The sequence below is a fragment of the Meriones unguiculatus genome, chromosome 1 (assembly GCF_030254825.1).
Source record: "Meriones unguiculatus strain TT.TT164.6M chromosome 1, Bangor_MerUng_6.1, whole genome shotgun sequence".
Classification (NCBI taxonomy): Eukaryota; Metazoa; Chordata; class Mammalia; order Rodentia; family Muridae; genus Meriones; species Meriones unguiculatus.
This window is the reverse complement of record NC_083349.1, coordinates 124758309-124783850: the sequence shown is the minus strand read 5'-3', so window position 1 is coordinate 124783850 and position 25542 is coordinate 124758309. Positions and strand designations below refer to the sequence as shown.

Genomic DNA, 25542 nt, shown 5'->3' with positions numbered 1-25542 from the left:
AGAGGCCAACAAACCAGCTCAGAGGACAAATCAGAGGGAGCTTTAAAGCCATGGGTACAAAGAGGAAGAACTGATTTGGCCTCAAAGTGGTAAGAGAAAGTTCTCTAGAGGCAACTGCTCTGACACTGACTTTGGCCATGGGCTGAGAGGTTTCTAGGCCAGGTGTATTTGCACTGAGGCACAACAGATGCCAGTTAGGGAAGGAAGATGAGACAGAGCTTTGCAGAATTGCAGAGTTTGTGATGGCTATAGGCTAGACCACTGGCACAGAGAGTAGAGATGAGGAAGCAGAGAACCAGACTCTGGGAGGCTACTGATGGAATGGAAAGGACCCTATGACTCCTCCCAGACACAGTGGGGTACACAGCAATGAACCTCCAAGACAGGTTAGTATCAGATACTGTCTACTATGGGTTTATTAATTGGATTCTTCCACCTATAGATAGATGTAAGCAGTAAAGGGGGTAATGATGATACTTAGAACCTCAGCAATGCTTGGGCACAACTGAGGATATGAAGTTAGTATGAAATTTCCATTTATTGGTGAGGAGGTGAAGATGAGCAATAGGAGGGAATAGGACCAAGTAAAATTTAAAAGAGAAATCTCAGATGTGTTAGTCAGCCTTTGTGACTGGGACAAAATGCCCAAGACAAACAACTTAAAGGGCCAAAGATTTAGTCAGGCTCATGCTTTAGGAAGTTTCCATCTGTGGTTGCTGGTTCCACTAATGTCTTTGTGAGGTGGGCATCATGTAGGGAAGGCTAGCAGAAGAAAGCTGCTCATATTAAAAAAGTGAGGAGACAGAGAAGGAGAACATAAAAACACATAATCTTTAAGGGGATTAAAGACCTACTCCATCCAGGACCCCCTCCTAAAAGCCAGTTCAGGCCTCACAGGATCAATACCTCTGGATACTGATAAAAAGATCAATCTTCAAAGTGTGAGACTGGGGACATTTCAGATGTATACCACAGCAGGTCGATTCTAAAAGGTAGATGTCCAGACCCTTTTCAGCTTCAGTATTTGTGAGGGACAAGTGTTCATTTGCCAGAATTCTGAAGCACTGTGCTTTGGTGGATCAAGATAAGAGAAACACATTTTCTTGCATTCTGAGAAATTCCCAGATTCACATCACATTCCCAGATGTGGGAAACCAAGGAGTTGGGAGGTTCTTCTGAAGGCCATGAAGGACAGTCTCTCTCAGACATCATTTCTTGACTTATGTACATCTTTGTGTGACCTTCATGTTGCCTTCTCTTTGTATGTTTCTGTGTAGCAGTATCCTCTTTATTTAAGGACACCAATCTTATTGCATCAAAGCCTACTCTAATTGCACTGTTTTGCATTAATTACCTCTGTAAAGAGCCTATCTCCAAACATTTGGAGTTAGGATCATCACGTAGAAACTTTAGAGAGAGCTGAGCCTAAGCAGAAAGATGATTCTCCAAAGTATATCATCACTATTATCTTCACAAAAGTGTCTGCACATTTAGGGAGGGTAAGCACATGGTCCAGCCTGGGGACACACTTCCAGAACTGGTGAATGGATGGATGTGGAGGAGGTCCTGATGTTGACACAGGTGTGCTGGTTCTTCTTAATCTGTATTCATTTTTCTCAATGCAGTGGATTTTTGCAAAGCCGAGGGATTTCACTGATTGAGTTCCTACGTACAGTGTGGCATTTGCTTACCAACTGCTTACTTTGGGCTTAGATATAACAGTCTCTTAATTCACACATTAGTTCAGGGGCTGCATAGCGTACTGAATGCTGTGAGATCCGTTATTGACTTGATGTTGATTCTTCTTTGATCAAACCTATTTTGCATATGGTAAATATAAAATGATCAAAAAAAAACTAAACACATATCCTTGAAAAGTTTTCATTTCCTTTGCATTATTTAATCAGTCATTGATTTCTCCCAGCCTCACCCCCCTCTACTTCTGATGGTAGTGGGAATTGAGCCCAATACTTCACACTTACAAGGCAAGTGCTGTTCCCCTGAGCCATATTCTCAGCCCTCACCCTTTAGTCATGGACATTAGCAAAGAAATTCTTTCTGTGCTGGGTGTACTGGGATGCCAGGGGGTAACACAACCTTCTTCTTTCAACTCTTGAAATTTCACTCTAGTACAAATGACAAGGCAGACATGCAAAACACTCAAGACAGATGACACATGAATGGCAGCAGCTCTGAATGAGGCACAGATACTGCTCAAAGAGAGAAGGGGAGGAGGAGAGGAGGAGAGGTCACTTTCATTCTGGAGATGGGATATGCACCCATGACCAAGGCACTAGAAGTCAATGTCCAGCACATCCTGTTCAATGCTAACAGAGTGTGACAACAAAATCAACATCAACAAATCCTGATTTCAGCACACTTTCACTCATGTGACAGCATGGATATTGGAAGCACAACTTTCTATTTGGGCTTGTTGGGGGGCACACATTGGGACTTCTCTTTCAGGGTATCTAGGCTTTGTGTTGGTAGTTACTAATTTTCCATTAGTAGACCCACAGGAAAGCCAACATGGAAACCCCTAGTAATGGCATTTTAATGGATTATGCCAAAAGAATTTCAGAGAAATAATTTAAATATGCTGGAAGGGCCCATATCTTGCTATTCAATATTCTCTGTGATCTCATTTTCTATATCAGGGGTAATGGGATGTTATGTGTAACACAACCATGCATGTACAAGAAAGTGTGGCATTCTTTCTCTCTGCCTCTCTCCCTCTTTCTCCCCAACCCTCTCACTTCCTCCCTCCCTTTCTCTAGGGTACATGGAAGACTTGCCTTTCTTGCATCTTGATGTAGGAAGTGACCACATTGTGAAAAAGCCTATCTATAGAGAAAACCATTCAGAACTGCAACAGGGCTTCTGAGCTTAGGGCAGGCTTACCCAACAGGCAAAGGAACAATGGAAATTTTGTTTCTGCGACTACAAGGAGTTGCTGTCATCCAGTCACCTGGAAGAGCTCAGGAGCAGGCCCCTCAATCCTCCTGCCTCTGGTGCCTATGTAGCACAGATGTCACTTTGACTGAGGCCTCCTAGAACCAGAACACAGGCCCCAACTAAGCTATGGCCAGCCTCCTGGCTCATAGAACCAGATAACAAATACATGTTCTTCAAACCTATAAACTTTATGGAAGTTTATATGTAGTATAAAAGATGAATATAGATAGATGTGATAGCCATATATGGGAAGATTGAATCTGTGAAACCATTAAAACCTTTTTGTCTATAAACTACAGGCCTATTATATAAATATGCTATGTTTGAAGGAAGCCTGGCTGAGAAAACTGAAAAATCAAGTGATCACTCTTCATTATTCGCTAATATAAAAAATTCAGTGACAGTGAAGTAAGGTGGGGAAAATGTTCTAATTCTGTTTTTGAAGGCAGTGTTACCCTGACATCAAAGTTGGAGAAAAACAATAAAGCTGATATACTTGATGAGCAGTCATAAAAAAAAAAAATACTTGAGGAAACACTACGAACAAACTGAATTTAACACTTGTACTGAGGTTTATTAACTGGAGTTTATCTCTGGAATGCATAATGGTTTAACATATATAAGTCAATGAATATAAAATACAAATTAATACAGTGAAAGATAAAAATCCACATTATCACCTCCACAGACACAGAAAAAGCATGTGAATAAATTCAACATGGTTTTGTTCATTTAAAATCTCTCAGTCCATTAGATGTAGAATATATAGAATGTATCTCAACAAAATCAAATGTTATATAGTAAACCTCTGGCTAATGTCATACTTAAAAGTAGTAAAAAGCTGAACATTTCCCTTGTAAGTTTGAATACAAGACAAGGGTGTTCCCTGTCACCACACCTGACCCATATAAAGCTCAGGTTGACAAGAGTGAGAAGAGAACACTGAAACTAGAAATAAAGAAGTAAAATTATAGAGAAGACTCTAAGACCACATCAAAGCCTTATAGAACTAAGAAGTTCAACAAATGTGTGGCATTCACAGTCAATCTGTAATATCAGTTGCATATCTGTATGCTAAGAATTAACTACTGAAAGAGAAAAATGTGCTTACTTATGTCAGCACTCAGTAAATCTGAACAAGGTAGTGAAAGGTTTGTACACTGAAAACTAAAAGACACTGATGAAAGAAACTGAGGAAAATACAGATAAAGTAGATGGGAAGGCATCTTGCGTTCACTGATCAGAGGAATAATCATTGTTAGAATGCCTGCACTGCTCAAAAATATATGTATAAATTCAATCCAGTCAAAATCCCAGTGCCATTCTTCACAGAAATAGAAAGGAAGTTTTCATTTCTACAATGGGCATGCACCCACAGTAGCTACTACAGTAAAGAAAAACGCAATACCGGAAGTATCACACTTCTCAATCTCAATGTAAATGAATAGACATGCCAGTCATACAATATGGTTGGCATGAAAATAGACACACAGACCAATGGAACAGACTAGAAAGCATACATACATACATATATATATATGCATGTAACCAAAATTTGACAAAGACACCAAGAATACAAACATGGAAAGGATAGTCTCTCCAATAAGACATTTATTTTATATGCATATAAAGATGAACTAAACATGGAGTAAAGACTTAAACTAAAGCCCTAAAATTCCTGAGTAAAAAAATATATATATAGAGAGAGAAAGCTCTTTAATGTTGGTCTTGGCAATAATTTTGGATAAAACACAAAATTGCGGACAACAAAAATGAAAGCAGACAAGGGAGACAATATGACACTACAACACGCTTACCCAGCAAACCAAAACCCCAATCTCCCTTCTCTCTGAATCTGTTATGATCTCAATCTTTCATGCCTCATCCAGCCTTCATTTGTCCTCTTTTGATATGGTCCAGAGTTCCACTGACATCACCTGGGTTTTGCTGCAGTTGCTGGCCTCTTGGAGTATTGTGTTGCAGGGCTCAGCTACCTTGTCTCTCTCCCTACTTTCCTCTTCCCCTCCCTTTCTCTTCTTCCCCCTCCCTCCCTTCCCCCTCCTTCCCTTGCCCTCTTTCCACCCCCTTCACCTTTTGTGAATAGAGGTGTGGATGGTACAGCCTGGGTGGTGTAGAGTGTAGGTAAGATGTGCTTATATAGTGTGGTATGTGTCTGCTGCTTTTATTTACTATTGAATTTTTAGAACTGGCTTCACGAACCCATGTAATCTCTGTAAAGAGTGTCTTTCAACTGTTACCACTTTACTTCCCAACTTACAGTAACAAGGAAAGCCGACACACCTAAAGTTAAAACACATTCTCAAGAGACACAGAGTAGCCCACTGAAGAAATATCACTGGGAAGCAGATGGACACACTCTTAGTACTAACTGTCTCCTCTGGACATTCAGGGATCTCCTTGAACTCCACAAAGGAGGCACTGGCACCCAAGTATTGCTGAATGGTACAAACAGGAGAGAGTAAATAAACGTACCCTGTACTTAAGACTACCAGAGACCCAGAGCTTCCACTCCAATAGAAACACCTTCCATCTCACCACCTGTATTCCTAGGGTAAAGGCAAGTAAACAGAGGGCTAGAGGGATGGGCAAGTTTAGGAATGTCATTTTCGTCACCTGCATGACTGGATATCAGCAGTCCCCATGGCTTTTCTATGTGCCCAAGACTTTATTAGTGTGTTGCATCATTGTACTTAGCAATGTCATGGCCACTGGCTATATGTGGTTATGTGGGTTTAAATTAATCTATGCAATGAAGTTAGGATTCAACACCTTTGTCACATTAGGCATATTTATAGGGGTCAAGGGCTGTGTGTGACAGAGAATACTTGCTTGGAAGCAACAATAAGCATATTTGCCCCAGCATGGAAAGACACAGATGTAGATGGCAGTGGCTTAGATCTGCAATAAGGCTTTTGACCACAACAAACGTAGTAATCAAAGAGACTGGCCATGCAGTTAAGAAGCACCTGCTCTGCCTTGATTCACATGAATATCAGTTTTTCCAGAGATCAGGACAAGCAGAATCGAGGTGAATTGAAGGCCAGCTATTTGGCAGGGATATGGACTCTTTTAATGTACATTACCCAGTTCTAAGATATATTAGAATTTAGGTTTTTATTACCTGTCAGTGAAGCTTTCATGGTGCATTGACTGAAAATATGGTTGCATTCAGAAGTCCCTAAAATGTCTGACTTTTCAGTTCAGTCTATCCCTACTGAAAAAATCTCCTGTTTCAAGTTCATTCTGTGGAGGATAAGAGAATTCTTGAGTAGAGAAAAGTCAATTAGAAAGTATCCATTTTGTCACATTCATGGAACTTGAGATGGGCTGTGAAGCCACTCACCTACAGTTATACTCCAAGGTAACCAGAGTCAAGGTGTAAGAGCACACCTGCCCTTTGTCATTCGTGGTTATTTGTAACCTATTGTGCTGATTCTTATAAAGAAATAAGACATGTCTTATGATGTAGCACCTGTCATCTATTCAAACATATTTTATTAAACATCTATCAATGTGCTGGGCACGATGACAGCTGAGCCATTTAGACACAGTTCTCTTTTATGGCTTCAGTTTAGCAAAGGAGACAGCTTATTGTCTTGTAGTCGAGTAGAATATGGTCTTGGAGAACTGAAACCATGAACTACCATAAAAAGTAGAGAGCTTGGGAACTTTGTGAGCATCCCTAGCCATGGGCTAAACAAAGACAACATCCCTGAGGAAATCCATGTAGAGCTGAGCTGTGAAGACTGAATGGGGTCTAACAAAGTGAGGAGGAGGGAGAAAGTGTCTTTCTTTCAAAGGAAAGAGCAAGAGCTATGTCAGGGATAGGAAAGGCAAAAGAGTATTAGCGTAGATGGGGTGATGGGGTGCAGACAAGGGAAGATCCATAAGCATGCTCTACAGTGAGACAAGATGGGGGAAGCTGAAGCCCAGACCATATAGAACCGGTAAACACACGGCTTCATCACATGAGCAATGAGCAGGGAGGGATTTTAACCCTGGAAGCTCTGTCTCTTCCAGCTTTCTGCATGCAGAGTGGCAGGAATGAGCCTCATACTCAGGGTCCATTGTTAAAAGCTCATGGTTTGTTTTTAAAATCCAAGCTGATAACTTCTAATCTGTATTAATAATCTATTAAGCAGTTTGCATCGAATGAAATTACTTATATAATTGGGTTACAAAAAGCTGAGGAATTTTTATTATAAAGGAAGGATATTTTATCACAAATAGAACACTATATTTGGAGTCTAAGTTCCTAGGTTTATTTTATTTTGACAATTTTTAGCTTTGAGGATTAGATAGTCCCTTAATTGTCCCACTTCTACTGACTCTCACAAGTTGGTTATGAGACCCCAGACATGGGACTATAAAAATTAATGAGTTTAAAAACTCTGTGTCTTGTCTAAATATTTTATAGTTTCTACAGTCTAGGAGAATACTGTGGTGAAATGGTTCCTAAAAGTTGGTAGTTTGTAGTACTGTTCTGCCGTGTATCTGACAGTCGGATGGGGGGTGACATTCGAGTAAACTCTTTTCTGTACAATAGTTTTAATGATCCTTGGAGTTATTGCTTACAGTTCTTTTGTCGGAATACATTCTTAACAAAAGTGGAAAATGCAGCCCCGAAATAAAACTCCATATTCCAGTGCTATGCAGCATTCCTAGACCACAATGCATACAACTATGTCACATTCTAAAAACGTAGCCTGGAGCTTATGTCCTAGCTGAGCGTCTCTCAGCAGCCAACACTTAGACAATCTCTTGCAACCTTGCTCCAGGGCTGAACAGTGATTGCATTTGACAATGCTGGAACACTCAACACCTCAAAGAGTCCTAGCTCAGCAACTAGCATCCTGGGTAATGAAAAATGTTCATATATATATATATATATATATATATATATATATATGCGCGCTTGTAAAGCTTGGCAGTCAGGCTGCTGTCCACTGCACACAGTTAATTGTATTGCCTGGTTGCGTGACTTCGTGTGACTGGTCTCCAGGCTTTAGAAACTGATGCATTTGTGTGTGACTGCTCAGCATTCCTAGGACATTACTGCCATCACGCTCCAGATGGAACATGGGGAGAGAATTAGGGGTTTTGCAAAGTTTTAGAGAACTTTTAGTCTTATATCCACTTTCATGAGGCCTCTCTCCTGCTGAGCAGAACTGTGAGATTCTTGTTTCAGCCCTTAGTGGGGTTCTGGGTCTTCACAGCGTGCCCAGTCTGGTGCTGTTCTTCTTTGCCTTCTGCTTCTGAGTACAGTGCCCTCTCTATGACACAGAAAAGCTTCCTGATTGAGAATACGGAAATCCTCTGAGGGAGGCAACCTTCATCTCTTTTTTCCTAACTTAATGACCCAGTTCTCCAGCTGCTTCAGGCATGTCGGTCTTATTCATTCATCCCCTGTCCCCAATCTGTTCCATTCTCAATACACACTGGTGAGAAACAACTATATCCTAGTTCTAAATCGTTTGCTTCCATTTTGTATTAATGTTGTTTTTATGGATTACAACCCCCCCCAGTCTTAAAATTACTTGTTTTACCAAATGTGGCTTTTACAGAGACATCTGATAACTTCTTAACTTACCCCCACTCACACATGCCTCAAGCATTCTAGGCAGACATTATGCCACTGTGCGAACTGTCCTGAACATCAAAAGCCAACAACTCTACAGACATATTTTTGGACACTTTATTATTTTTTTTTCCTTTGCAAAGCCTTCCAAGATAGTCTCCAAAACTGAATATGCTCGTTTGGAAATCCTAGAACATCCCAATGGGAACCTATGTGCCACAGACAATTATGAGTGCATTCAAGGAGGCTGAAGGGAGCTGTGAAGGGTCAAATATTTTGAAGTGATAATCCTGGTCATGAGTAATAGCAGGTATTTAAGAACAACTAACAAGTATAGGGCCAGCCCAAGCTTGGACATATGGTTGCTGGAGGACTCATCCTTACATGAGTACTTTCTATATAGCCTTGTGGTAACTTGTGGAAGGCTGTGGTCACAGAAGTATCTTTTATGACTAGTTCTTGTTATCAGGCACACAGTCAGGATATCCCTCCACTTACTAAGAAATAAGGCCAGCAAGCTGTATGTTTTGGTGATGGCTAAAGTGACTCCATTTTGGCTCTGGCAAGCTTCACAGGGGTGGGAGGTACTGCTAAATGTAGATTTAAAAAAAAAAAATAACTGTTCAGATCCAAATGAAAATGTTCCAGACCCGGGAGTAAGGTCTGGTTTGTGTTGAGAATCGAGAACCTGGTTTAGAGGAGACAGGGAGGGGTGGAGACTTTGGACCTCAGTACCTAAGGCTGCTTCACACCCTTGTTATCTTCCTTATGGTGGGCAACTTTTGGATACTTCGCACGAATATCTATGCTGCAGAAGATAGCACAGATATTTTTTGGAAAACTATATTTAGTGTGGGTTGGGGGATTACTTTGCTCCTTCCAGGAACCTGACTCTACTTAGTGCATCCTAAGGAATAGGAAAGGAAGATCACAGAAAACCTTCAGGACTCAGCAAGTTTGAGTGCTTTAGAAGTCAGAGGGAAAGTTGAGTCTTATTTCATTTTCTTCTTAGCATGGTTGGCAATTAGACACTATTTGAATGCTGCATTAAAAAGAAATCTCTATTAGAGCAGAGAGGTAGGTCCTTCTTGTCCCAAGGAGACTTCTTATCATATGGAAGCATGTCTCTAGATGGCAGAACTCCAACCTTCCACCTCATTCTCCCATGCCATGACATCCTTCATCCTGGAAGCAGCTTTAGTAAAGTGTGCATCATTCCCAGATTTCACTCCTTGTTTGAAGATGCTGGCAAGTTTCATTGCAGCCCTGAAGAGGAGAGCCTTTGTCTCATTATTCCATATTTCTCATCCCATAGACTTGCAGGGTCCAGATCATTCACACTCACCAAAGAGAATCAGCACATTAACATCATTGCTCTTGACCACTAAGGACACCTGTCTCTGCCCTGGCTTCAAGGTCCGTGTTGGGCGTGCCAACCTCAGAGAGCTAAGCACTTTGTTCTGAAACGTTAGCTCAGCCACAGCCCATGTTTTCTGCATCCAGGTAGGTCTGTGCAGAGACGTTCATGGTATCCATCTGCCTGCTGTGAATATAGGGCAACAGCAGGCTCAATGCTTGAATTCCCTTCTTCCATATTAGACTCAGTTCCTGATGAAATGGGGGTACAGTTTCCAGTGCTAACGGCAAGATATTTAGCTAGTACATTTCTTGCACCACAGTGGAGACATATATCATTTATAGTTATTAGCTATATACAAATGTGTCATATCCTATGTCAAGATAGTTGTGGAAGGAAAAAGAAGAGCTTCAGTAAGATCCGTCTTTGCCCAGTGTCTCCCATGTGAGGGCATTAGATGCCTTTCCTGAAGTTCCCTGTGAGCCTGGAACTGTGACATACCGTCTCTGAATCTCTTCACTATAGTTTTATGAAATGAAATGTTATTGTTGCCACCTTCAGAGGAAGAAATGCAAATTCAGGCCTTGGCACACTCAACTCACTATATACTCTTAATTCTCAAGGACATAGAAATAGTAAGTGGTAGATCTATAGCCTGAGCGTATGCCCTGCAGATTCCATAGGCATGGCACTTCCTCTTCTACAAGGACTTCAGCACTTTGAAAATGAGTGAATGGATAGTCTATGCCATGAGCTGGATGACTTACTAATACATTTGTAAAGATAGGTTATATAGACCTCAAACACAGGCAACATAGGATAATACATAATTAAGTACTTAAGTAGATCAGGGATTCTGGAATGATGTTCCAAGAAGACTCTGTGAGCCAGCTTAATCCTATTATCTTCCCATAATCCACCATCAGACTGGGGATTTGAAGTAGCAAATATTTCCAAGGCCACAGAGCTGCTACCAGACTCCAAGCCAGTACACAATGCTAGGTTATCGTAACACTAATCCATTACTCATTCTCATGAATCCCCCAGCACTGGTGGCTTCCCAGAATGAAAATATAATTAGTGTTTTATCTTTTAAAATAGTGTAAGTAGATTTTGTCCAAAATCTTTCCAGTGCATACATTTTAATCAAAGCAGGAAAAGCAAACTTATTTATGACAATAGAAATGGCCCTTCATCTTAAATCATGCAGCAATATTTCAATGCATCTAGAAAGCTCAACTTTCACCAAAAATTTGTGATGTCAGTCTGAGCCATTATTTACAAATGAACATGTTATTAGTGGGGTAATTTGGTTAAGTGAATATTGAACTAAATTATCTGGAATTTATAAGATAATACTGATAACAGTTTTATGGAAAATTACTTTGAAATTATACTATATAAAGTTCACACATTAATAACATACCACACAGACACATAAATTATATAAAAGCTATATCCCTTTGCCTTTGAAAATACTGAATAATGTGATGTTTTTGAAGCAGCAGAAGGTATAAGCTGTATTATTAAAACATGTTGGCATTTCAACGCTACATTAAAATCACCATAAACAACTAGGTGATACAGAGATAGCCAGGTGATACCGCATCTTAGGATAGATGAAATTTGTTCCTCTTTTTCCATTTTTCTTAATTTTTTTATTCTTATTATATCCCAACTACAGTCTGCCCTATGTACACTTTTCCCACTCCCCTCTCTCCTTCCCTCGATCTACTCTTCTTCCACTTCCAGAAGGAGAAGAAGACAGGCCTCCTGGGAATAGCAACCGAACATAGCATAATAAATTACAATAAGACTAGCCGCAAACCCTCATAGGAAGGCTGAATAAAATAACCCAGTAAGAGAAAAAAGTTCCCAAGGGTAGGCAAAAGAGTTAGAGGTGCCCCCATCAAGACTTTTAGGAGCCCCACAAGAACACAAAACTATACAAACAAAAAGAACATGCAGAGGAGCTAGCTCAGGTCCATCCTCTATAAGCCATGCTTAGTTGATTCCGTGGGCTATAGTCTTATGCTGTCCTTGACCCCTGTGTCTTCTAGAACTCTCCCCTCCCCCCCTTCAGGGTTCCCCTGACTTCGCTTAATGTTTGGCTGTGGGTTTCTGCACCTACTCCTCTTAGTTGCTGGATGATGCCCTCTGATGACAATCGGGTTAGGCATCAATCTATGGGTATAGCAGAATATTATTAGAAATTACTTTTTTTTGCCAGCTGTATTTGATTCTATCCTGGGTCTCTGAGCTGATCATCATCTTGTTCCTGGCCATCCATGCACTGGTGTGGGCCTCAGGTTGGATCAGTTATTGGTTGGCAACTCCAAAAAGTGCTGAGCCACCATTATCCCAGCACATCTTGCAGAAAGGATATATTGTAGGTCTAGGGTTTTGTAGCTGGGTTGAAGCCCCAATCTCACTGCTTGGAGCCTTGCCTGATCAAAGAAGATGGCCAGTTTGGGCTCCATGATTCCTATTACTAGAAAACATCGTCAGGGTCACTCTCTTAGATACCAGAGAGTTTCCATTGCCCCGGGTTTCTACATTGTCCCCCAAATACTCCTAATTCCAGATGTCTCTCCCAGTATTCTTTCTCTCCACCAGCTCCACCTGAACCCTCCTATTCCCCACACCACCTGCTTGCAGTCCACCTGCAAAATCTATTCTATTTTCCCTTCCCAGGAAGATCCTTACGCTTTCCTTGTTACTTGGCCTCTCTGGGTCTGTGAAATGTAGCATGATCGTCCTTTCTATTATAACTAATATCCACTCATCATACTGTATTTGTCTTTCTGGGTCTGGGTTACTTCACACAGAATAGTTTTTTCTAGTTCCATTTGTCTGCAAATTTTATGATATCATTGTTTTTAACAGCTAAGTAGTATTCGGTTGTGTAATGTACCACATTTTATTTGTTCATTCTTTGGTTAAGGAATATGTAGTTTGTTTCCAGTTTCTGGCTATTATGAGTAAAGCAGCTATAAACATAGTTGAGCAAGTGTTCATGTGATAGGATGGGGTTTCCTTTGGACATATATGTCCAAGAGTGGTATAGCTGAGTATTCAAGTAAATTGATTCCCAGTTTTCTGAGTAACCACCATATGGATTTCCAAAGATACAGTAGAAAGATCAATCCTGCTTTCATTTTTTTTTATCCATTCTGTTAACCTGTGTCTTTTTATTGGGAGATTGAATTAATTGATATTGAACAATATCGATGACCAATATTAAATTCCTGTTATTTGTTGTTTGGTGGTGGTAGAGTATGTGCACGTGTGTATGCATCTGTGGGCATATGCACACGTTTTTTCTTCTTTGTTTTTTTTTTTTTTTCTGCTGTAAGACTATTTATTGACTGTGGTTTTGTGGGTGTAGTTAGCCTCTTTGAGTTAGACTTATTTTTTCCTGTTATCTTTCTTTATTGTTTCTTTTCCATTTTCAGGTCTTGAGTTTTATTTGTTTCCTTCAACTGTTTTCTTCTTGGCTTTCTTTAAAAGATTTATTCGTTTTCTCTGATTGTTGGTGTTTCCCTGGCCTTCTTTAAGGGATTTATTCATGCTTTTTAAGGACCTCTATCATCTTCATAAAGTTGGTTTTAAGGTCATGTTCTTCTGTTTCATCTGCATTGGAATATTCAGGGCTTGCTCCAGTTGGATAGCTGGGCTCTGGTAGAGACTGACACATTTCCCTGGCTATTCTTGATTGTGTTCTTACTCTGGCATCTAGGCATTTGGGTTTGGAGTGATTATAGGTCTAGGTGCCGATTTCTGAGTTTGTCTTTGATAGACTGTTTTGTCCCTTGGTTTCTGTTTCCTCTCTGGTCTTCTGACCAGAGTGGCCTGTGGTTGACTAAATAGTCTCCACTTGAGTTGATGACTGGACTCCTGATATTTGAAATGGCCTCTTATCAAACAGGAGGTTTCTAGCCAGAATCCAACATGGATTCTGTTCTAGCCTGGGAGTCCCACAGGAGTTAGAAGCTGGGATATGGTGACAAGGAAAGGTGGGTTGGTTGTGGGTTGGTTAGGCAAGCACTGAGATATTGGGAGTACTCTGCTATTGAGCAGGCTACCTGGGGTTCTAAGTGCCAGTGAGGTCTTTGGTGGAACAGGGAGGCTTCCTCTGGAGGTGTGGGCTGGGATATAGTAACAAGGAGAAGAAGGGCTGTTGGGGGTAGGCTGGGCAGGCTCTGGGGGAGTATTAGTGGTCTGAGAGCAGGGGCTTACCTGGCATTCTGGGTGTCAGCTTGGTCTCTGGTGGAGTAGAGCGCTTCTGTGGGAGGTATAGGTGCTGATTTGGCCTCTGATAAGCTAGGGGAATTCCACAGGAAGTGTGGGCTGGGATATAGTAATGAGGAGAGGAGGGGCTGTTGGAAGTAGGCTGGGAAGGTGCTCAAGGAGTATTGGTGATCCCCTGGTAGGGGGCTTACCTGGGGTTCTGGATTCTTCTGATAGAGGAGACTTACCTTGGAGTTGCGGTCTGGGATGTGGTGACAGCGAGAGAAGTGGTTGGTGGTAGGCTGTGCAGATGCTGAGGGTACTGGTGATCCCAGACTTCATAGGTTTCTAGTTGCTAGTGTGGCCTTCCTCCTCTTTTAAGAAGAAGAGTAAAGGGGAAAAAAAGGCCTACATATAAAGAGAAGATGAGATGAGCTCCAAATAGGAATTAGGAAAGGCTAGTGCCATCTGTCATTATTCATTATATTTTGTTACACTTAAATGAGTCTAATCATTAAAGGCACAAGTTGTTTATGTGGTAAAAATGTAGAAATAATTTCCTCATTAGTTCCCAGGAACCATGGCTCCTTTGCCTCTATGAGGAAAGGACACCACTTATAAGGCCAGGTGTGACAGCTGGCAGTGTTCAGGCATGGGGGCCACTGTGTGCTCACCCAATTCCACCAAAGTCCCATGCTATTTTGTGCATGTCTCCATGTAGTACTGATGTTCAGTACTTTCTTAAGTTGCTTCTGTCAAATATTTTATCATTAAGACAGAGTCTTATTCACATGACATCTTTTCTGGCCCAAGTAATACAACTACTGCTTCATCATTTACCCTGATCTGGCAGCCACATGTGTGACCTTGTTGGCTTCCATGTCTAATCCATCCATTGGATGGTTAACAGTCTTAATCATCTCTGTGAACATAATCACCATTATTAACTTAGATTGCTGTGATCCTGTAAAATAATGGAAGGAGTTGTTTAATTAAGGGGGAATGAAGCAAAGAAGCAAATAGAGAAACCAACTAGTATAAAGTACATAACTCTCAACATCAGTGCAATTTCTCTATGTTTATGAGCACAATAGGGATAGATAATCGTTTGCTTATCTGTGAAGTAGACTAGATGCCCTTTTGGCTTCTGGTACCTTTATAACTCCTTATACCCAAGGAATTCTTAAAATTGTCTTCAGCATTGTATCAGTTGTTTTCCTTCTTCAGGATGAAGGTGATAACTCCTATAGCTCAGTTTTATTTTTACAGATTTCTTATAGATGTACCAAAATCACATCAGTTACATCAGATTAGTTGCTCTCTTCTACATATACATCTAATATGTAAACCATAGTTCTATCCACATCCCTTTCTTTCTCCCTTAGTTTCATTTCTTCCTCAGAGATTCCTGAGGGCCCAATGTTGAAGTTGGAGCTAACTGGTGTTACAATATTAAGAAAATCAATGCAAGGGCAACAAACTTTTCCCTGTAAACAGGGAAAGCAAGCCTTCACCAATGAAAACAAACCTTCACCTGCATCCACGTTGTTCCTTATGTAAGGTTTGCAACCAGACAGCCTTCACTGGACTCTGCACTCTTACAGCTCTGGGCACAAATGACAGTGTTTGGACCAAAGTATTTGTTGGCAGAAAGGATGAATGCCATTTTCAAGTAAAACTTCTGTCTTCCTGCTCAATCATCTGAGTTCTCTCTTCTAGGGGTTGACTGCATTGGAATGGCAGTGTTTGGGATTATGGACACTTGATAAAAGGATCCTCTGTTTCTGGGTGGGATAAAGTATTATATACACACGATTAATACCACTACTGACCTGGAGGGCTAACACTATTGAGAGTGGGGGAAGAGAGAGATGGAGGGTGAAAGAGCAAGATGGGGAAATAGGAGGGGATAGAGAAAATAGACTATTATGAGAAGCCAATGAGATTACAGGACTATTTGGTAAAACAACTTTACGTGATGTGATTGATACGACTTCCTCAATGAACTGACAGGCACTCCTGTGACTTAGTAGCCATCTCAATCTCCTTCCCATTCCACTTAAGAGAATACTTTGTTTGCGGGCAGCACCATCATCCTCAAACTCCAAGAAATATATTATCTTCAGGATAATGGAAGCAGATCTTACTTATTGGAACAAATAATAGACAAAGCACCCTGCTGTGGAATCCTTTAACCTCTGGGCTATATGCCTCTCCTTCTAGTCACATCCTAGTTTCATTAAATGTTTGTCTGCTCTTTACTGTCTCAACTCCATTAACTTCTAGGCCCATTGATAAGGACCTTAACATACTGCTACCCTGACATAAAATTACTCCTACTCAGATGGTTGCCAACCTCTCAGGTCTCCTTTTCTCTCTTTCATCATCTATTTATATCATCTAGTCATCAATCAATCAGTCATGTTTTCTGTCTATCATCTATCACCTCTCATCTACTATCTGTCATCTATTTTATCATCTATCCAAACTGCCATTTATCAATTATCTATTAGGAAACTCTGATAAGTTTATCAGTAATTATTTATTTAACTTTTCTACATAATTTGGCTTTATCAAACTTTTAGTCTCATGAAGTAAGAAGAGATGCCCCCCCCAATACACACACACATAAACCCAACACCAACAAAACACTTTTGCTCTTCCAAAATAATACTCTATCCTTGACCTCTATGGTACCCAATTGTCCAGGTTTTCTTTACATCTGCGGAGCCTTCCTGCCTTTTTTCTTTTTGAGTATTCTATTCCTTTTTCTGTCCTACAAAGGCTAGCCTTCTAATCCAGGCCACTGCTGTTAATACTTTACATGACAAAAAGATGCTATTTGAAGAAAAGTTGCAGATATTTTTCTATACTTGTCTAATTTCTTCATTAACTTTCTGTACTTTGGAAATACTTTTGTTCAAGCACGCCTGGTATATTACAAACATTATCTATTTGTTATAAATAAATTTGCCTGATCATCATTTTTCTTTAAGCTTGTTTATTGAGATTAAAATAGATATATCTGACAAGTCATTTTTTTAAGGATACTTTTCTAGCTGTGCCAAGAGTTAATTTTACCTTTCCCATCTTTGAAACTGTGGGTGCATTCACAAAGATTTTCAGTGGTGAGTTGAGAGAGATGTTTTCACAGTATTGTTTTGATCCATACAGAATTTATTTTCTAAAGAATAAGGGAAGGCTGCAGGGACTTTATTGAGCCTCATTTATTTGAGGGATAATGTCATGAGGTAACAAAAGCAGAGATTAGGGTGGTATTATCCCTATGTCAAGAAATGCCTGGAGCTTCCACAACCTGAAAGATGTAGGGAAATATGTCCTAGACAGACTTCAGAGTGAGTGAGGTCAAGCCTGCATCATGATGCCTCACAGCGGCAGCCTCAGGAAGCCGGCCCAGCACTCCCTCAGGCTGTTCTCTCTGCATCATCTCATTCCCTCTCGGTGTTGCTTTTTTTTTCTCCGATCCCTTGTTTCTCCATATCTGCTTTCAAGCTAACCAAGAGGGGTACAATCTAGTGGCAAAATTTATGGCTGTTTCTGTTGCTTTTCTGTTTCACTGCTGGCACGATTCCTATGACAAAGTTGTGTTTGCCAGCCTGAAGGCCCTGTAGGGAAAGGTCTCTAAGACACTGGTTACCAAGGTCTGTTTTTACCTGTGGTTCTCTGGACGCTTCTTGGGCTGGCTTATAGCTCAGAGGGGAATACAGATCAAAGTGCAGCTTTACAGAAGGTGACTTGAGGCTTTTGGTCTCCACATGAGGTTGTGACAAACTACACCATGCACTACTTCAGCCAGGTAGTACATACTCCCATGAGCAGCTCGATCCTGCTGTCACAAAGGTTGGATGAGGCTGCCCACACACTGGTAAGGGGTCACTCCACTGTTCTACTCGGGACCCACCACTCCCTGAGATTTACACAACAGTGCTTAAATAGCAGCAGTTCTTTCATGCCTGGAGATAGAGAGAATCTTTGAAGGCAATCTTTGGAATATATAGCCTACTGCATAGCTCTGTGTCACACCACATAGATGATGGATTTAGCTTTCCTTTCCCTGGTGGGCATGAGGCAGCATCCTCCCTCCCTCAGAAGGAGAGAACCACCATCTGCCTCCTGCTTGTCCTGAGGATAGAAGCTGCTCACAGCAGTGACTGCAGGCAGAACCGCTTCGTGGATGGAGGCACAGGGATTGATCATTACATGGGTGAATGGATGTGGAAAGCAAACATAAAGCAAACATAAAAGCAAGCATTGGTGGTGAAATTCTAACCGTTATGAATAAGTGGTTTTCTTCATTATTCTCAAACCAGCTGGTTGATCTTTTCAAATCCATTCACATTAGGACTTTGGAAATCTTCTTATGTCCACAAACAATGGTGCCTTTTTCACTACAGAGGCCATTTTAAGGAACTTGAACTTTTCATTCACAATAAGTGTGAGAGTTAGTGCTATGGTTCACTCATACACTTAAATGTTTGAAGAGTTGGTCTCTAGCTTGGGGTGCTGTTTTAGGAGGTTATAAGGCATTTAAAAAGCAAGGTTTTCTCTGTGACCTAGCAAGGCTGCTCCTCTGGGGGGGTGGAGGGGTCAAAGAGCCAGCCATTGAATTCATGTCAGAAACAGTCCCTGTTCCCCTTACTAGGGAACCCACTTGGATTCTGAGCTGCCATGGACCACAGAGGAGGACATTGCAGCCAGTCCTGAAGAAACCTGATAAGCTAGGGTCAGATGGAAGGGAAGAAGGACTTCCCCTATCAGTGGACTTTGAGAGGGTGGGATTGGGAGGAAATGAGGAAAGGGATACAAAGTAAATAACCTGTAACTAATTTAAAAATTAAAAATTTAATTATAAAAAAGGGGGAGGTTTCTCTGCAGGAAGTTAGTGGTTCACTGGAGCCTGGCCTCATGGAATTGGTGATAGCCTGGCCACAGTTCCAAAGGATTGATTCCATTGTGATCTGCTGAGATGTATACAAACACACCTCCTGCCAGGGAGTATCACAGGAGGGCCATTCATCATACCACCACAGTCATCAGCTCAAAGGCCATCTCTCTCTTACTTCTGCTCACAGGTCACAGGGCCTCAGTAGATATTGACCAGAAAGAGCAGTCCCACCTCTGTGGGCTTACTATATGATAACTTTTTTCTCCTTTGTTGAGGTGAGAGATACAGAGTCCAGAAAAGCAAGAGGGTGAAATAATAAGTGAGAGGTTAAAGGAGAAAGAGAGATAGAGAATAAGATCAAGAGAGCCATTCACCAAGGCAGAAACCATTATAATCTTGTTATGATTCTGTCTTTGAAATGATACTGCATTGCTTCTGCCATGTTAATAGTCATTAGAGAAGAGAGTATTGCTAGACTCTAAGAAAGGAGACAGCATGAGTCATGAATCCCATGGGAGCAAGAGGCAACGCCACTGTTACCATACAAGAATTTCCTGATCATGGTTGTTTCCAGGAACGATACTCAATCTGAGGATGAGATCTAGCAAGGAGCTTGAGGTTCCAACAGAAAAGATACTAAGGACATGGATGTCCTGAGATTTGATCTAACAGGATTTGTCCCAAGTTCAAAAAGAACAACAGGAACTTCTGGCTCTATACAAAAGACCTGGGATGGGGTGAGGGTAAGGGGGAATTATCCCTGATTCTTATTCAAGTTCCAGGAAGCCAGCAAGTTACTCCTACTCCCACAAGGTGAGTGGACTGAAGCTCCAAACCATCAATGCTCACCTCTGCCAGAGAAGTGCTGTCTCAGCCGGGAGTGGTGGCACTTGCCTGCAATCCCAGTGCTCAAGAGGCTGAGGCAAGAGGATTACTGTGAGCTCAAGGTGAAACCGCGTCTCACAAACAGCAAAGTGAAGTAGAATAAACCAAGCAGAACCTCATTCTGAGTGAAGAGTCATGGGCAGATATGCTGTTGAACTTTCTCATTTGGGGTTCAGTAAATGACCCATAGCATTTTTAGGGCTTTCTGTAGACTCGAGTTTCTCCCCCTGTGAACTGGGGCCTGGATCCCATCACTCTCCTTCTGGCTGCCCTAGGGCGTCAGACGCTTATACAAACTAGATTAGGACTTGGGAAGCCAAATGTCCTGGCGCTGTGTCCAACTGAGCTCCAGTTCCCTCTTGCCTGGAGCATGAACTGGGTATTTCAGGCTATAGAGGAAGGCCTTGTGTGTCTGTGTGTGTTGGACAAACTTGGTGACACTCCTTGAAATAGTGGTAAATAATCTTCAAGTTGGAATGAATTTCAAGTGCAAATTCATCATCCCTTGAGGCAGTGGAAAGCTGTGTAAAATTGCTAAACAGTTCAAAACAAAATCCTGGGTGCACATGGGAAGTTTCTCGACTGTGACTCCACAAAGAAAAGCCTGTCCATCACCAGCTTGGACATCTTTTGGCTTTGTGTACACCCCCAGGCCCTCTGTGTGGCCCCAGGACAGCAAGGGTGAACAGGTCTCCTCAGACTTCCTGTGAGAATGGCTGCAGGCAAGTGTGCACATAAACTCCATAATGCCTTTCTCTCTTCTTCCTAGAAGGTGGGTTCTAGACTTAACAACTGCATGCCAGTTCTTGTTCATTTCTTCCAGGAATGGGGCACAAGACCTATAATCAGGGTAGAGGGAGATCCTCCCTGCTTTACCATTTACCAGTGCTTTGTCCATTTCCAAGAATCCCACAGAGTACATGGTATGCTCTTGGCATCAAAACCCAGTTACAGAAGATCAACAAACTTATCTCCACAGTGCCATATCTGTGAGAGTTTGCGGAAGTATTAACTCTACACGTGAACCCTTCCCAGATACTGTTCTGCCATAGTTCTTGTGTGATCATGGCCTGTTTTCAGTGAAATCTGAAATGTCATGTTGGTTTGTGTGGGGGCTCAGTTGCTGTTAAAGGCTTTTCTGGTTTGTTTCTTATAGAGAAATCCCACTGGTGGCATTTCTGCCTGGCTTAACTTTGGCAAAACCACCCCCACTCAGGAGGAGTATGGCGCTTAAGGGTGGAGCACTGCACAGCTAGTTCCTGTGCATACACTAACATTCTCATGCCCACACCATTTGACTAGAGGATTTCTGGTTCTGGGATAAGAAGTAAATCATTGCCTTTCTCCTGTTTATGCATTCATAGACAGGCCATGCTTCCCAGCTTCACGCACTGGTGTGCTTGTGCATAATCATATTTTTACTTAGTTCATCTACATAAGAGAAAATTCCGATTCTTGATGTCTATACAAAGGGCCCCAGTGAGCACAGAGGTAGGCAGATTGCTGTGAGTTTGAGGCCAGCCTGGTCTACAAAGCAAGGCCAGGACAGTCAAGGCTACACAGAGAAATCCTGTCTTTTAAAAAAAAAAAAAGAAAGTCCCCGTAGAATCTGAGTTTTTGCCTTGTATCATTTTTCATATTTACAAGCCCTATTAGGATATGCATGCTCCATTGATGTAACCATGATTTTAAAAAATATATTTAGAAAGGATATGACTGCTGTATATTACCACAGGGTGATGAAGTATATGTGGGTGGCCTGAATAAAACCTAATGACACACCTCCAGCTGGCCCTATGAAACAGCTGTAAATAACACCTGGTGAGCTATAATCACACTGAGGCTATTAGGGCATGGGGTAGTTGTCTTGCCTTCCATTGGGAGTTCCTCAAAGGAAGCCCTGGTCTGCAAAGAGCCTGGAGTGTGATTCTAATCTCTAGTCCCATGGCCCAAACAGCATGTCTCTAGGCAGTTTTTGTCCTGCCTGGGTAAGGTCCTCTGTTTATTTATACTGATCTTTTGAGTTCAGTACAGCAAAAGTCCAAATTCACTTGCCAAGTCCCAAGCCAACTCTTACCTCATTTGAATAATGGAGTCCCTGGACCCTCTATTTACTCCTCAGTGATCTGCGGAGTCTTTCCTCTCAGACATCAGCTCAATTGCAGGGTGGCGCTCTCTGGCCTTGAACTTCTGTCCCAGCTCCAGCCCTCTTCCTGGGAGGCCCAGCTAATAAGTGGTTCCATGTGGTAGGGGTCTAGTTGGTGATCTGCAGTGGTCTTTTATTTCACAGATGCAGAAACTAGATTCCGGGGAGGCTGGAGTCTTTAACTCACAGTTCCAGCCAGACCATCAACAGAAACTTCATTTCAGGTCCCTCCTAGGTCTCCTTGGGCTCCAGCTTCATTGTCAGCCATCTTTAATTTGTTAATATTTTATTTAGTGTATATTTGTATATGTGTGTTTCCATGTATCTCTAGATCCACTTGTGCACATACGTGTACATGTGAAGGCCAGAAGTCAACACCAGGTGTCTTCCTCAATCACTGTCCACCTTAAATTTTTTTGAGGCAGGGCCACTCACTGAACCTGGAGCTCACCAATTTGACCAAAATGCTTGGCCAGTGAACTCCATCCTGGCTTTCTTAGTCTGAGGACAGAAATGAAATGTCATTCATCCAACAAGGGGCGAGTTTACTTTAATCTTATCCTGTACTGGCTAGATTTTATGTCAACTTGGCACAGGCTTGAGTCATTCTGGTAGAGAGAACATCAGCTGAGGAAACACGTCCACCAGGCCACTGTAAGTAATGCCATTCCTGGAAGGGGGTCCTGAAGTATATATGGCTGGCAAGCCAAAGGGAGCAAGCAGCAAGCAATGTTTCTCCATAGTCTCTGCATTAGTTCTTGCCTCCAGGTTCCTGAGCTGCATGAGTTTCTGCTCTGACTTCTTTCAGTGATAAACTTTGATGTGGAAGTGTGAGTAAAATAAGCCCTTTCCTCCCGCAGTTGCTTCTGGTCATGGTGTTTCATCACAATAATAGAGAATCCAACCTGTCCAAGTTGCTAGACCACTCCCTGGATCACTTCCTTCCTGGTTAGTTCTTTTGCCTCATCCTTATGCCCATCCATATGAGCCTTGGAGTGCTCCGGTGTAGTGAGATCCATCACAGGAGCCCAAAACATAATATATCCTGTCAACACATAAACAGAGCAGGAGTTGCTGGGAAATTCTTATATCCCATCTAGTTCTTATTGTCTTTCCATCTCTACCTATTCATCACCCAGGTTGTTTGAAATGACACAACACTTCAGACAATGTAGAGGGATGGAATAAGTGTCAGAGCCCAGCCACACGCTTAGCAGGAGGCTTGGCTGCCAGAATCATAAGCAGTCTTGGAACCCAGTGCTGTTATTTCCCAGTGATGCCATGTGGCTGGTCTTCTTCAATGACTTCAGCTTTGAATGGCCTTGTCTCCTGGGATTTCTGGCAGGTCTATAAGCATCATGTTCAGCTGCCAGGCACCATGCAGTGTCCCCATGACAGACAGCTCTGGAGCCCTGCTTACTACAGCAGCTCATTTAATCTAGGGAAGCAAGATTACCACCATCTTTGGGGTCTTCTTTGTTCTGTGTTGTTTTCAGACCTCTCAACGTTGTGGTTCATAGATGGAGGACTTCAAAGACCAAAAAGACAAAAAAAAAAAAAAATTCTCGTGGCTCTGCTTTTCTCTCATGCCTTCCTAAGCTTGAGCAAGGATAAGGTAGGTGGAGATGGTGTTTGAATGATTCACCCTGGTACTGAATAGGTTGCAAGGCTGGGAGACCTGGGGGTGGGGATGAGGGGGGATGGAGGTGCCCTCAGCACTTGCATACTGGGCAGTCTCAGATAAGCTATGGTGCTTCTCTGTGCCTACTTTAATAGCTCTGAGAGCAGGATATTGACTTGATAGATTTCTGAGGTATCTCTAAAGCACCCATGCCCTTCTCCCCAGAGACATTCCTGAAGAAGCCCTCCATTCTGCTCAACCTGAAAAATCTCAAGACTGGCCTTCGTACCTGGGCTTCCCCATTCCTCAGTCTCACACTTTCTCTTTTACAAAACCTGAAAGGGCAAAAACAAAGACAATGAAATTGAGGTAAAGAGCCAATCAGTCACCAATTCCCTCACTCCATACACAGAAAATTATCACCAGCTGTTGCCCAATTAAATGCAACAATTGAACAGGGCACAGAGCTCACAGGAGACCACAGCATACAATGTGCGCCCAGCCAAGCCACTTGCATAAAGCCCAGAGGATGGCACCATCAAAGCATGCTTTCCCATAAGCTCAGTTTGTGTTTTTGCTAGAAGCATTTAAACACAAAGGCTTAGTATCCAGGAAGGAGCCCCTGTCATAAATTGTACACCAAATCCCTTGCAGGCTACGTCCCAGGAATCTGCAGACAGGAGTTTGAAGGGGTTTTTCATGACAAGAGACTAAACCTATCTATCATAGGCTCTGACTAGTGCTCAGCTGGATGAGCAAGTGAATTCAAGACTGTTAGGTACGTCCATCTACTCGGATCTGCTTACTATGTACCATTCATCTGCCAGAAAAGAATTTCCAAGGATGTAAGTCAATGAGACAAGGTTCCATCATCAGAAAATTCAAAGTCCAGTGTGACTAAGAAGAGTAGGACTTGGAACGTCTTTAATGTAGGGGCTGGCTAGGTTTGTTTGTTTGTTTGGTCATAGTGACAAGGTAGCTGAGATAAGCAATTTGAAAGAGAAGACATTTCTTTTGTCCTTTGATTTCAGAAGGTTTCAGCCTGTATTTTGTTAGTCCTGGTGCTTTGTGAAGAGAACTGCATATTTGCCTTTCAGTGCTCTGCTCTAGACTCCAATTAGGCACAGAACACACCCAACACCAATTTCTGAAGACAAACCAAATGCAAAGAGATCCTTTATTAAGCAAGGCAAAAAAGACAAGGTGGCTGAATCGGTCAGAAACAGTAGCAAATAGCTTTATAAGTGTTAATTTTAAGAGGCAAAAAGGGGAGGAGGTCTGTGTTAGAATGAGTGAGGACATGCTGGTGAGTTCTCATTGGGTATTTTAACTAGGTTAGTCGAAATAATGAATTTTGATTGCTGGACCTTGATGACCAGTCTCAAGTGGCCAAATAAGGGAACAGACCTTGGTAGCTAGCTTCAGGAATGCAATCTAAAAGTTTGGCAAGAGGGAGAAAGGTAAAAGGCAAAACCTGTTGGTGCCACCTTTGCCATGCTTGGGGCTGTGTTTGCCATGATTCAGCCTGCGAGAGCCCTTTACTTTATACCTGTGGTGGCAGAGGCCGGTTCATTTCATGGTGGCTGGAAACAAAGAAGAGAAATAAGTGTCTGGGGTGCCAATATCCCTTTCAAAGTTACTCCTCCCAGTGACCCTACTTCCACCCAGTAGGTCACACTTTAATAGTTCCACCTCTCAATGGTACCTCAGGATGGACATTGACATAGGAGGCATTTCATACACAATCTATGGCAGAAGGCTTTATTAGGACATTGGGTGAAAAAAGTATAAGAAACGTGAGTCAAAGGAAGCTTCTAGAAGGGAAAATGCATGGCAAGTGCCT

At 42.0% G+C, this 25542-nt stretch overlaps 1 long non-coding RNA gene across 1 annotated transcript in view; it reads right to left on the bottom strand.

Moving 5' to 3' along the window:
* Window positions 1-25542, bottom strand: part of LOC132649874 (uncharacterized) — a 241329-nt gene that overhangs the window by 10147 nt on the left and 205640 nt on the right. Inside the window, exon 2 of the long non-coding RNA XR_009588377.1 lies at window positions 14390-14549. This is a non-coding gene — a long non-coding RNA (uncharacterized LOC132649874). The remainder of the gene's footprint in view (window positions 1-14389; window positions 14550-25542) is intronic.